Consider the following 12,745-nt stretch of genomic DNA (forward strand, 5'->3'; position numbering starts at 1 on the left):
TATTTTGTAAAAGAAAATAAAATGTTTTCAAAACTGTGTTTGCTTTATGCAGACTTCCTTTAAGAAATACTTTCAAGTAGTTCCAAAAGCCTCAAAATGTTGACATGTTCCTGAAATAAAACATGGATTTTCTTTTTAAGAATTACATATTGGGTCAAATTTTTGTTAAGATCTTAAAATGTCATTCAAGATAACGAGTACAGTTAAAAGGTTTTGTTCAATCTGCTTTACTTCTTTTTTCAAAATATTTGGCTGTTGTCCAATTTGAAATGAAGGCAGATTTTGAAATCTAAAATTCTTGAGTAAAGCAGAATTATTATCCCCTTGTTTGTTCCGATAATACACCATATCTTAGATGGAGGAGTTCAAGTTCTAGAGATTAAACCATGAGTCCTGGAAGGCTCAGCAAAGAAAAAATAAAATATGGAAACCAAAAACAAACTCCAAAAGAACCAACCAAGCAAACAAACCAACAAAAACTCACAAAGAACAATAATCCAATTTTCCATTTGTAAGCAACTGGTCCAGGAATAATCCAGAAAAAAGCATGTCCCATTCTAACTGGTCTAGGAGCTGCTTTTCAGAAATATGTGGTTCATTTCAGCAGAACTGGTAACAGTTTACCTCCATCTTCTTTTTCTTGTCTAGGTCCTTACTAGGAGAAACAGAAAAGGTGCTGTTGCCTGCACAGAAAATAGAAGTAAAGGTCACAAGAGATGCTATAGCAGCTTTACACTTCCCAAAAGATTCTACAGTGCAGGAATAACTCCTTTAGTAGTGAGTTTAATTTCATGAGGAGGTTGTGCAGTATTGCTTCTGTGAAGCAAAAAAAGCTGACTTCTGTATCTGTCCAAACACACAATAGTCATTATCATCCTAAGGAACTTCCCTCTTTCCCCCCTGCTATGTTAATATTAACACGAATCACCATATGGCATCCTGACAGAAAGGTATTAACCTACAGTCATCACTCTTGATGGATACTTTGGTTTGCTGTGTTTGACCTGCATTTTGAAGTAGATAGGGATTACATGCAGGGTTGATATTATTTACTTTTTCAGAAGTATAATAAAAAAGCAAATATTAGAAGCAATTTTGGCTGCGTCTTTTATTAGTAATCCCTGCTAAAAAACAACTGAGAGAAGCAAAGGAGTCTTGATTTTGTTCAACACCTTTTGTAAATATTTCCACATCTCTGTATCAGAACTCCTCAGCTCTGGAACTGGAAGCTTGTGAAAACATTAGTGTTAACAGAGATGGTGGAGTCTGCTACACAGCTGGGAGAGGCACATTGAGGAACTGGTGAGTATGAGAGAGCCAGAAAACTGAGCTGGAGTAGCTCTGTGGTTTCAGGGCTGTGGCACAGACCTTGGGCTTTAAGGCACTCTCAAGCTTCAGCACAGGAGGGAAGAACCCAGCTACACAGGAGCAAGAAGGATCAGTTTTCCCACAGCTTGGAGCATGAAGACTTGTACTGACGATACCAGAACTCCCTGGATGCCCAACTCCCCCATGGGGAGGATGGCAAGAAGAAAACAAAAGGGATGAGCAGTGGTCTCCAGGGGCTATCTCACCAGACCTGCGCATCAAAGAGCACCCTCATCACATCCACACTCGTGGGAGCTACTTCCCTTGGGGGCTCCTCTGCTCTCCACCATTAAAGAAGTCATGAACTTTGCCTTCCCCATGTTCTCAGGTCTCTTTTGATTCTCATTCAGCCATCCCAGAGAGTTTTTCCTGGTCTCCTGTTCTTTCAAGCCTCCTTAAAACCAGTGAAAGGGCCTTAAAGAAAGCCATTATGACAGTCAGAGAAACTTAGAAAGGAAAGTTTGTAAAAATATTTACTATGTGAACTCCCTTCTGCCTGTATTTGTAAGAACTGAACAAAGTGACCAAGGGGGAAATTTGAAACCAAAGCTTCTAGCTGAACTCACGATTAAATAGAAAATCAACATGCCCTGAAATGACAACTGAAAAGCTATGTAAAAAGCACAAGTCTTCACTGTCTTTGTAGCTGCACAATCGTATTTTCCAATTTGTTTAAGTATGTACTAATTGGGTAAGAAACACAGGAAAATGACTCTCTGGTGCTTCGCTGACAGCTTAAACTACTTCTATTTAGTTCAGAGGTTTGACTAGCTGCTTACTGTCAGTTCTGACTGTTAGTCACTTACTTTGATTTAGTTAGAGAATAAGAAGTCAGTCCTTTAGACCAACAATCCTCTCTGGCTGAGATCATAATATGCAATTTTGGCTGTAATACTTGCTTTTTATTTCTTCAGCCATTTCAATATTGGGAGATATTTATTTCATTGTAGGAAGAAGGTGTATATTTTTTTTTTTTTTTAATTGACAAGTTTGGTGTATATTTTTTTGACACGAAGGTGTATATTTTTTTTTTTTTTTAATTGACAAGTTTGGTACATGCCCAAACAACCATGAATTGAAAAGTGCACATAATGTTGTTTCTTTTCACTTAGTTTTCACGCTCCTACTTAATTTTATGTAACTGACATGATAAGAATGATACCATGTGTGAGGCAAAGTTAGTACACTAAGATAATGTGATAGACATGGTACTGAATTGCAACTATTCCATTTAAAAATGCCATGCTTAGTTACAGAGTTATATACCAATAAATAGACGCATTTGTTCCCAAGGTCATTTTTTTTTTCCTCAACACTATTCATAAGGTATAAAGATAGCTGACTGTCATGGTTTAACCCCAGCTGGCAACTAAGCCCCATACAGCCATTCGCTCACTGCCCACTGTTGCGATGGGGGAGAGATTCAGAAGGGTAAAAGTGAAAAAACTTGTGGGTTAAAATAATGACAGCTTAATAAATAAAGCAAAGGCTGTGCATGTACACAAAGCAAAACAAGGAACTCATTCACCACTTCCCACGGACAGGCGGGTGTTCAGCCACCCCCAGGGCAGAAGGGCTCCATCACGCAGAATGGCTACTTGGCAAGACGAACTTCATCACTCCAAGCATCCTCCCTTCCATTTTCCCCTACCTTTATAGGCTGAGTATAAACATCATACGGTATGGAATATCCCTACGGTTGTTTGGGAACAGCTGTCTCTCCCAGCTTCTTGTGCACCCCCACGCTACTTGCTGATGGGGTGGGGCGAGAGGCAGAAAAGGGCTTGGCTCTGTGTAAGCACTGCTCAGCAATAATGAAAACATCTCTGTGTATTAGCAGTGTTTTCAGCACAAATCCAAAACGTAGTCTCATGCTAGCTACTATGAAGAAAATCAACTCTACCGCAACCAATACCAGCACAGGAGTGCTCACATCATGAGGCATGAGCTGGTCTAAAAGAAAGAAATACATCCCACACCCACTGTACTTCTCAGCTTCAGAACTAGGAAACTTCCAAATAATCCCAGTGAGAAGGGTAAAAGGGTGGTTGTGAATGTACTGACAGACAAAATATCTTAAGGGCTGTCTTTCTCCAATGAGTACTTGTTTATAAGCATTTTCACACTGTGTCAGTCTATGAAACGGATCTAAAAAAATTATCGCTGACCTCAAGAATGATCCTGAACTTTGAAGCTGAATGGAATGTCTTCTAAAGACAAACCTCAGGGACTGAGATACTTTGCAGAGATGTCATGGATGGTCACTTGGAGTCTAAGAGAAAAGGCCTTGATGGTTACAGAAATACTAAAACATTATTTATTTATGATTATATACCTTATCCCATCTTTCTGCCACTACTGTGAGGAGGGAGGTACTTTTTAAACACCTTGGCCTATCAACATAAAAAGTTGAAAGTTTGCTTTATCAACAAAGTTATAGAGGGAAGCTTGGTCATGACAGGCTGTAGCTTAGAAAACAACTATATGTTAATCTGTGATTCGTCTTCTGACTCAAGTGAAATTGAAGATGATCTTGGGAAGAAACTCAGAACAGGTCTGAACTGCGCCTTTGTTCTGAAAAATATATCAGTAGAGACCTTAACGAAGGACAGCATGTCTTACTGAGTCCTTTTGAAGCTGTCTTTATCAGTGGATAAAGAAGGATTAGGTAACTGCCCTCACAGCAAGGTCTCTGCCCTCATACTGAAGCTTCATGTCACACTGGGCCTGTCCAAATGCTGAAGTCAGAGACACTTTCAAACACCAGTTCAAATAGAGGGACAACTACTGCAGCATTCAGTGAAGTCTGAAGTGCTGAGGGCAGCCTTTGTCAACAACAAAATAATATCCTGGTGTAATTTATGCAACTGCAACCAATAAGCAATGCCAGATAATAAAGCACTTTATGCCAAATGTGGCAAAAAAAACCCAAGGCTTTCCGTATGTATAACTACATCAGTGCCAGCAAGAAGAATCAAGAATATTAGACTGATGCCAGTGTGTGCATTGCCGATCTTGACTTCTTTCATGTTTCTGCAACATAAATCATGCTCAAGCAAAAGTACTTCAGGCTCAGGAGGTACAGTCTCTGTAGAGCTTTGCTATACCATGACTAAGATGCTAAAGAATGTAAGAGAAAGTCATTCTTGGCCCAAGAAAGTCAATGCCTAGCACCCAAGAAAGCTGGTCTGATGACACCTGAAAGCTCACTTCAGTGGTTGCAGGGACATGGATTGTCCATAAGAAGGAATATTAGATATTGTTCAGGCTCCTGAAGCTAAACACTAGAAGGACAATTGGATAAATTCAAAGGGAACTTAGCAAAACTTTAACCCCAAACAATGAAAGATAAGATCTAAATGGTCAGACATAAAAGGTTGAAGAGAGTAAAAATAATGAAGTATCTGCTCCTCCAATTATAAAGTGTGGAAACTGGGGAAGAGCTTGTGGGCATGCCCTCACAAACAAAAACTTCTCCCATAGCAAATGCTTTGCCATATGTACAGGGACAGTGTGAATATAGATCAGTGAGGGAGAATATGAGTGAAAATACGGCTTTGCTAAACAGCCTGCCAAAGACCTGGCTTTCTTTAGGGATATTTGTCAAAAAATTCATGTCTTTAAGCTGTTTGCAAATCACAGAGAATAGTTTTGTGAGAAATATGTAAACAGGTCAGTATGATATTCATCATGTGAATGGATAATTCATTTTAAGAATGTAATTCATTTATTGCTCAATTTACGTGTTTAACTGGTGCCAGTATCAAAGAATGAAAACACAGTTTAATATACTACAATATCCAGCTACTGGCTGGGTGAACACTTCAGGTCAAAGATGCCGTCTGCCTTCTCACAGCAGTCTAACAGAACACAGGTTTGCGTCTCAGAAGAGCAGAATTCTTTTCCTTGGTCTCCCAATTGACCTTCAACAAATCACTTCAGCAGACCCCGATTTCCCTACATATAAAATAAAGCATGATACTTGTTATTATTAGCAAGGTACTTTTAAAGCAACTGATCCAAGTTTTAGAAACTGTTCAAGTGCCATTACTTGCATATGTTTCTCTGAATGCACTACTAGGCATGTTAATATTATTAAGCCCATTATTTCTGTGTAAACACAAACACGCTTTGACCCGATTTCTTAATTTAATGAATACATTCACGCAAGTTACCACCGAGTTGTTTTTCTGGGAACTTTTTTGAAACTACTGGATTATGCAGAGCAGGGCTGCTCTCCCCCATCACTATTTTCCAAGCAATCTGTATTTTTCAATTTAGTCTTCATTTAAACTAGTTTCCCTCACACAGAGAGAAGTCTAACAAGGAAATACTGGTGTAACTAGACCAGGCTATTTGAAATGCTAACCCTTTCACCCATCGCTCTCACATCCCTGCTGGAAGCCTAGCAGGCTTAGTAAATTGGAAAAAGCGTAAACTTTTCAACTATTGCTGTGCACAATCCATCAACTCAGAGCAAATTCCTCCTCTCTTCTGTTAAAGCCAAGACTCTAAGCTGAGTCTGAACAGCTAATGCCTTCATGTCTTGTTCTGTTAACCCTGCAACAAGATGCTAAGGAAAAGCAAAGGCACAGCACATAAATACTCTGCTGTTCATCAGTGAGTTTACTGGTTCTACTGGTTCATTGTTTTTTAAATTCATTGGATCATGCGATATTCATATTACAACAGGGTAACTCAGACAGGCTGGAATGGACCTCAGGAGATCTCTACGCCAATGTCCTGCTCAAAGCAGGATCAGATGTGAGATAAGACAAGTTTTCTCAGGGCTTTATCTGTTCAGGCTATGGAGAACACACAGCCCCACAGGCAATTTTTTCCAGTGTTTGATTGTCCTCATGGTAAAATGTTCTTCCTTTTATTCAGTCTGAACCTCTTTTGATTCAGATTATACCTGCTGTCTTTTATCCTCCACCACACAGCACTATGAAAGCGTCTGGCTTCATCTTCTTGACAACCTTGTCATGGCTATGTCAAGGCTGCTGTTAGGTCTCCCCAAAGCTTTCTCTCTTGTAGCCCAAACAAGACCAGTTCCTTCACCCTCCCTTTGCAAGGAGACTCAAGCCTCCTGGACATCTTGGTTGTCTTCTTCTGAACTCACCTCAGTTTATTAATCTCTTTCCTTAAATGGAGGCGCTTGAAACTGCACACAGCCTTCCAGATTATTTTGCACAAGTAGGAATCTCATGCGTACTGGGCAAAGTGAGATAGTTAATTCTGATCCTATGAGTATAACTTAGGAAGGTGTTCGTTTTCTTTACTGCCAGGGCATGCTGTTTATCTTGTTCATCGCATTGTCTGACAAGACCCCCATGCCCTTCTTGCAGAGCCTTTTCACCACCTCTGTCTAGCAGTTCCTACTGCACAAAGCGGGTCTTACGCTCATAAAAGCCAAATTCCTGTCAATGACATCAGCTGTGCAACCAGACATTAACCCATGGAATCTGTCTGCTCCTCCCTAAGCCCTTCCTCTGCACCGTCAGGACTCAAGAGAACACCACCTGAGCCTCTGTGCCTCTGACACTCATTCCTAAAGCCATTCAGTCACTCCTGATATGCTCAAGGTTCCTGCCTCAAGACACATTAATGCTGCCAATGCAGATAAGCAGCAGGAGAAATAGTACAAGGGCCAGACAAGCCTTGGCAGTTTATTTGCAACATGCTGAATTCGAGTTCCCAATAAGCACCACGTCTTTATAGATAGCAAGTCAGATCAGCAAAATGGGTCTTCTGTGCCCCCAGAGGTGAGTCCTGCATTACCATCACTCACAACTTCCTCTTGGTGCTAATGCAGTACTCTGCTGGTTTCCCAGGGGTGGCATTCTCTCTCTTGCCTGCTACCAGCACAGTGAACCAGCTCTGCAACTGCAGATCTGCCATCCTCCTCTTGCCAGACAAGCCTCCTGCCTTTCCCAGCCTGGGACTCTCCATTTGCCCTACAGCTGACCATGATCTTGGCTGCCCTCCGTGCAGTTACAGGTTCAGGCTTTTGCCTCTGCAGGATCTCTATGAAGATGCTGTCAACATCTTTTTATGTCCCCTAATACTGTGCACTTTGCCATCTTGCTCCCACAGCTCCTTGCTGTGGCAAATCTCTCCTCATCTAGAAGTATACCTTCTGCAGGCAAGAACACCATTTTCCCCAGCTCAGGCCTTTGCAAGAACCACTGCTACTCTCTGCAGCCTGAGATCCGGAGAGATTTATCCTCCCACCTGTGATTGGAATAGAGGCCTCTGCGGTGCAAGGGGTAGTTGCTCTATCTGGTGTTGGGAACTAGGCCCTGTGTTGCAACACTACTGTTGATAAGTCCCACGTGGCCTTCAGCAGATTCTGACCCGCTTCCACGTGCCTTTCTGAGCGAACTGCTGCTTCTGAGAGTTGCACCCTGGGACCTGTGCCCTGGGACTTGTAACTGTAGCTGGATGGGTACCTGACCCTCCCTACGCAGGATCAGCCTCACCCAGCAGCAGGGGCTGGATCTGAGGACACCGGAGGAAAAAACATGCTGGAAAATCTAGATGCAAAGCCCAGAGCTGTTCATCAAGTGGCAGGCACTGGCAGAGAACAGGAGCCCAACAAGCATCCCAGCTCCCCAGCATGTGCCCAATCACATGAACTGCCAATCTGAGTGCTGAGTCCCCCTTTGCAGCTCCTAGTCACTGTGTTCCCTAAACAATACTGCTCCAGGATTAGGCTGGCTCCACTGTGGGGTCCCTTCTCATGTGGCTAAAAGCCCACTTGAACATGTCCTGATACCAGTTTGGCACGCTCATGAACTGAATCCCACTGCCTGCACTGGCCTCACAGCAGTTATAAGCCCAGCACAGGCAATGTGCTGTTGCTGGGGGCAACAGTCTCCAGGGCAAGACTCTCCCCTCACCTCCACTGATTGTATCCCTTCTGCAAGACAAGCCAGCCAGAGCACCCCTAAAGCACTGCTCAGTTGTAGATGCCATCACCACTCAGCCGTATCACCTCCACAGCAACTGGAAACCCACCACAGGCATCTTCAGCATCTCACCAAGGTCCTCCCCCAAGAATATCATCTCACAAGACCATGAGGCTGCTAAAACACCCTCTGAGCAGGTCTCACTTACTCATGACTGCAGCCACATACTCCTGCCATTGGTGATGCCCTTGTAACATCTGAAAGCCTGTAGTATTTCTGAAGAAGTCATCACTTGATTTTTAAGACAGATTCATATTTTCTACTTTCCAGCAGTGGTTGGTTAAGACTTTAGACTGCATGGTTTTGTTAGCATCTCAGAGACTTCATTCTTAAATTCCTTAGACCCCTTGGGTGGAAAGTATAAAGGGTCTAGATATTGTTCACAGAATCACGGAGACAGCAGCATTGAACCATCAGGCACAACATGACTAGGGGCCACTTTATTAGTTACACTCACCAGTTTCTTCCCTTTCTTGGGGCTGAAGATGACAAACGTTTGCCTCCATGTTCAGGTGGATGAATCCTCATCTTTAATAATTATTTTATTCCAGTACTCAGTTTTGGAAGCTTCGTTCACTGACAAATGCTTTACCTTACTTAAATGAAATGTGGACAGCAAGTCCCATAAAATGGCATTTTTTCTTTCACTGGACTTAAAAAAGTCTCAGCCACCCAAACAAGAAACTAAGCTATAAAAGCAGATAAGTTACATATATAAGGTCATGTTGTGTCCTTCAATATGCACACACAGCTCCCACTGAAGTGAAAAGGTTACATGCACACTGAAGGGTAGGCTTTAGGCGAAAAGGCTGATATCCTGTTTAGACTAAGACAGATACCGTCAGAAGTGATAGGGTAAAAGTGTGACCAAATATTTTTCTTGTATCTTTTTACAGTGTCCACGCAATTCTCTGGACAGAAAGGCCAAAACAAAATAAAACTTAACTTTTCAAAGCTCTACAAACGCAAATAAAATAAAATAAATGCCAAAACTCCTAAGCTGCAACGAACTACTAGGAGATAGAGAAAATATTGGTAGGAAAATCCAGAATGACAAATAGACTCTCACAGATGTCAACGAGGGAAAAAAGTCTTCAAAGACAAGAAGAATGTGCTTTAAAATAAAGTAGAATAATAAACTGAAATTTAATAATAAAGCAAGTAAGGCCTAAGATTAACTAAACTATGTCATGTGAAAGGTTATGAAAAGACTGTAAAGGAGGAACAGTCTTTTGACAAGGGCATGTGAAGTTCTCATTGCTATTGATAGAATTTGTACGTATCTATCAGAGACAATGTGGTTTATTGTATATAGCAGAGTTCATACATAATGAGAAAAGCTCCACAAAAATTAGGATCAATGCTTTACCATCACCGTTCCTTTAGCCTTCTGATTCCACAGGTAGGCACTGCGTTATCTGGTTTACATGGGACTGAAAGTCTCTGTGATGAGACTGAACTCATAGTCTTTGTATACCACCAGGAGGCAGGCCATGAAGTGCCCATGACAGGTGAAACTATTGCCACCACATCCTCTTAAGTTTCAGAATTAACTGAAGGATTTGCACAAATAGCACTTTCTTAAAACTGGGACATTCTCCCAGTCAATAGAAGCAGTGAGTATTGGCTAATTCTTGCCACTAAAGGATTCCAAATCTGCATTTAAACATCCACGAGTTTTGAACACACCATTCTGACATACTGTATCCAAAGCAAAGTATTTGGGGATTTTAGCAGAGTTTTGGTTCTCCACAAATGACCACATTCTTGACGTTTTGTCCCAATGCAGGATAAAAAATATTTCCATATCATGAAAATTTTCACAGAACTGGAACTAGGTTTGCCAGCTTGCACTATTTAGCACAAAAGCCATTTCAAAGGAAAATGCAACTTTGATGTAAGTATGGATGAGAACAACTATTTTGGAACACAAAGGGCTAAAGTAAGCTTAAGCTGTTCTTCTAAAAACAAACAAGTATTTCCGTAGTCACAGAGAATGAGCCCAAGAGGCCTGGATGCTGTTTGCACGTACTGAGCTCAGAAGTGCACTGGGATGCAGTGCTTGGAATGACTCCTGCTCATGGGTTCATTGCACAAGGGAAGGAAGGAGCTCTGTGAATGCCTATAACATCTTACATCTCCAAAGCCACCATCATGTAAAGTGAAAACTTTGCCCTGCAGCTTACAAGGGGCTTCTCAAACCCTGAATGAGCAAAACCCATTGTTTTTCTATGAAAGCTTAGCTACTTGTTGATTTGAAGGAGAATTTTTTGGGGTAATACTGCACACAACTGCTGGAAACATCTTTACTTAGCAACTGCATCAGTTCCTTTGGTTGCTGTTACCCTTTCAGCACCACAGCAGTTACATACCTTCTGCTTTTTGCAGTGCACCTTGACCAAGCCAGCTCACACACTAACACAGAGTTTTGGCTCAGGAGAAAAGGGCAATGCCTTTATCAGGACCCTGAGTGCCCTAATGGGACTTAACAGCCTCTACAAGCCTCACCTGGGATCTCCACCCTTTGCCTATTGCTTAGGAGCCATTTTTAAAGCTCAGGCTGCAATAAGCAATCTTGACTGTCCCTGGATAATTCCTTCCCTTTTTTTCTCCCTGAAGTTGTCAAATGGTAAGTGTTTTTAACTGTCTAGTTTTCCTATATTTTGTATATTCACTGTTGCAATTGCTTACTAGGTCAACATGAAAGAATTAACTGTAAAACTAAAAAATGGCAGCCTTTTAGTGTATCTTTATCAACCTTCTAGGGTGATTTCATCAAGAAGCAACTTATGTGTGTAATAATATATTTATGCTGATAAAAGTTAGTATGTTAACAAAGACATAAATTGAGTAACACAGTACCATGAGATTTCTTTGCAATACATGAAGTTGCTAGTTTGTGACTTGTGAAGTTTCCTAGTAGGTCAGCATATTAGTATTAGTGGTATAAGAGGTCATCTGATACTGCTACCATGTCTGGTTATTAATGGCCAGTTTTTTCATTCAGCTAGTGGAAGTGCTCCTGTATGTGGTACTACTTAAAAGATGCAAGAGTGTGTTGGTTTTTTTTTTAAAAAAAGCAACATTAGTAAATGGTTTTTAAAGTAACTTGCTAAATTTAGGATCCTAAGAATAGAGCAGAATAGCTTATCTGCAGGAGAAAAATGAAGCTATATATTCAATGCTGTCAATTCCTCTTCCTCTCCAATCTTTGAAAATAATTAGTACTAATAATTAAAAAGAAAACAATTAAGTATCAAAGGATGTCAAACCAAACTTATTGAAAAGTTCATTCTGCTCTTCTGCTGCTTCTAAGCTATCAACATAGAGCACTTGCAATTCCTACACCAAGAAGGAAAGGTGAAGAAAATCATTTAATCAGCTACAGGTCAAAAAAAAAAAAAAACCAACACAACCCAAACCAGGCAGAACTCCCTCAAGCAGCTGGACTTTCTACTTCTCCCTTTCTGATTTTGAGACCAGTCAGGCTCCTGAAGTGGTAAGGTGAGCATGGATTGAATCCTGAGGCAGCACTACCCCTTAGAGTTTTCCCAAAGTCTGGCCAGGGGATAAGGACGCTCTGTCAAACAGCAGGTTAAACTGTTATCCCTCTCTGGCCTTGGACCAGCGTGAGGCTTGTTTGATCAAGCAAAAAGCCTGAACAAATGTTAGAATATTATCAGTGAAACCAGCCTGACAAAAGAGCACAAGACATAAATGCCTCTGTCATCCAAGTTGCCTTTTATCTATCATAGCTGAGTAAATGGGGGGGAAAAGAGTATAAGAAAAATAGAAATTCTTTAAAGTGCTTTAACAGGGATAAGATTAATATATAAAGAAAAAACCAAAGCAAAGGCTTAAAAGAACAAGATGGTTTTAAGTAACAAACCCCTCCTTTCTCTAATACGTTTTTGCATCTCTGTTACTAAAAAAGAAATAAAATACAGAGTGCGCTTACTCAGAAAGAAAAGACTTTTTTTTCTTTTATTGGAGAGAAACTGAAGTCTGAAGCAAGCAAATGCTGTTCAGCTGCAAACCACTTCAGAGATGATTAAGTTCAACAGCATGTGTGGGTCACCAGAACAAGGGTATGTACTAGGAGACAATTTAGTCATCTATGGCTGATAATCATAGTGATATTTTGAGTATGCAATGCTCATTTTCTTTAAAGTGCAAAGAGGACTGTGAAATTGACGTGTCTAATGTTTAGCCATTTAGGGTTGACAGCTAATTCACTAAAAAAGACATAAAATTCCATACATTTTTCTATTCTTATGTAAGTGATCTGACAAATTTTCCAGATGCTTCTAAAAGAAATGAGGCCAACTCTTTTACTACACAAACAGGGCTTTGTGTAGTCACAGTGCAGTGGTTACAAGAAGGCAAAATATGCCTTTGGAGTTCTT

General features: G+C 40.9%; 1 long non-coding RNA gene across 1 annotated transcript; it reads left to right on the forward strand.

Annotated features, from left to right (window-relative positions):
* The first annotated feature begins 10,558 nt into the window (after window positions 1–10,558).
* Window positions 10,559–12,745, forward strand: LOC133280342 (uncharacterized). Its single transcript, XR_009747128.1, has 3 exons — window positions 10,559–10,968; window positions 11,656–11,843; window positions 12,335–12,745. It is a non-coding gene; the product is annotated as an uncharacterized LOC133280342 (long non-coding RNA).

The sequence above is a fragment of the Pezoporus flaviventris genome, unplaced genomic scaffold, assembly GCF_033815535.1.
Source record: "Pezoporus flaviventris isolate CSIRO_AGI_PZ_B2104156 unplaced genomic scaffold, CSIRO_AGI_Pfla_v1 ptg000081l, whole genome shotgun sequence".
NCBI lineage: Eukaryota > Metazoa > Chordata > Aves > Psittaciformes > Psittacidae > Pezoporus > Pezoporus flaviventris.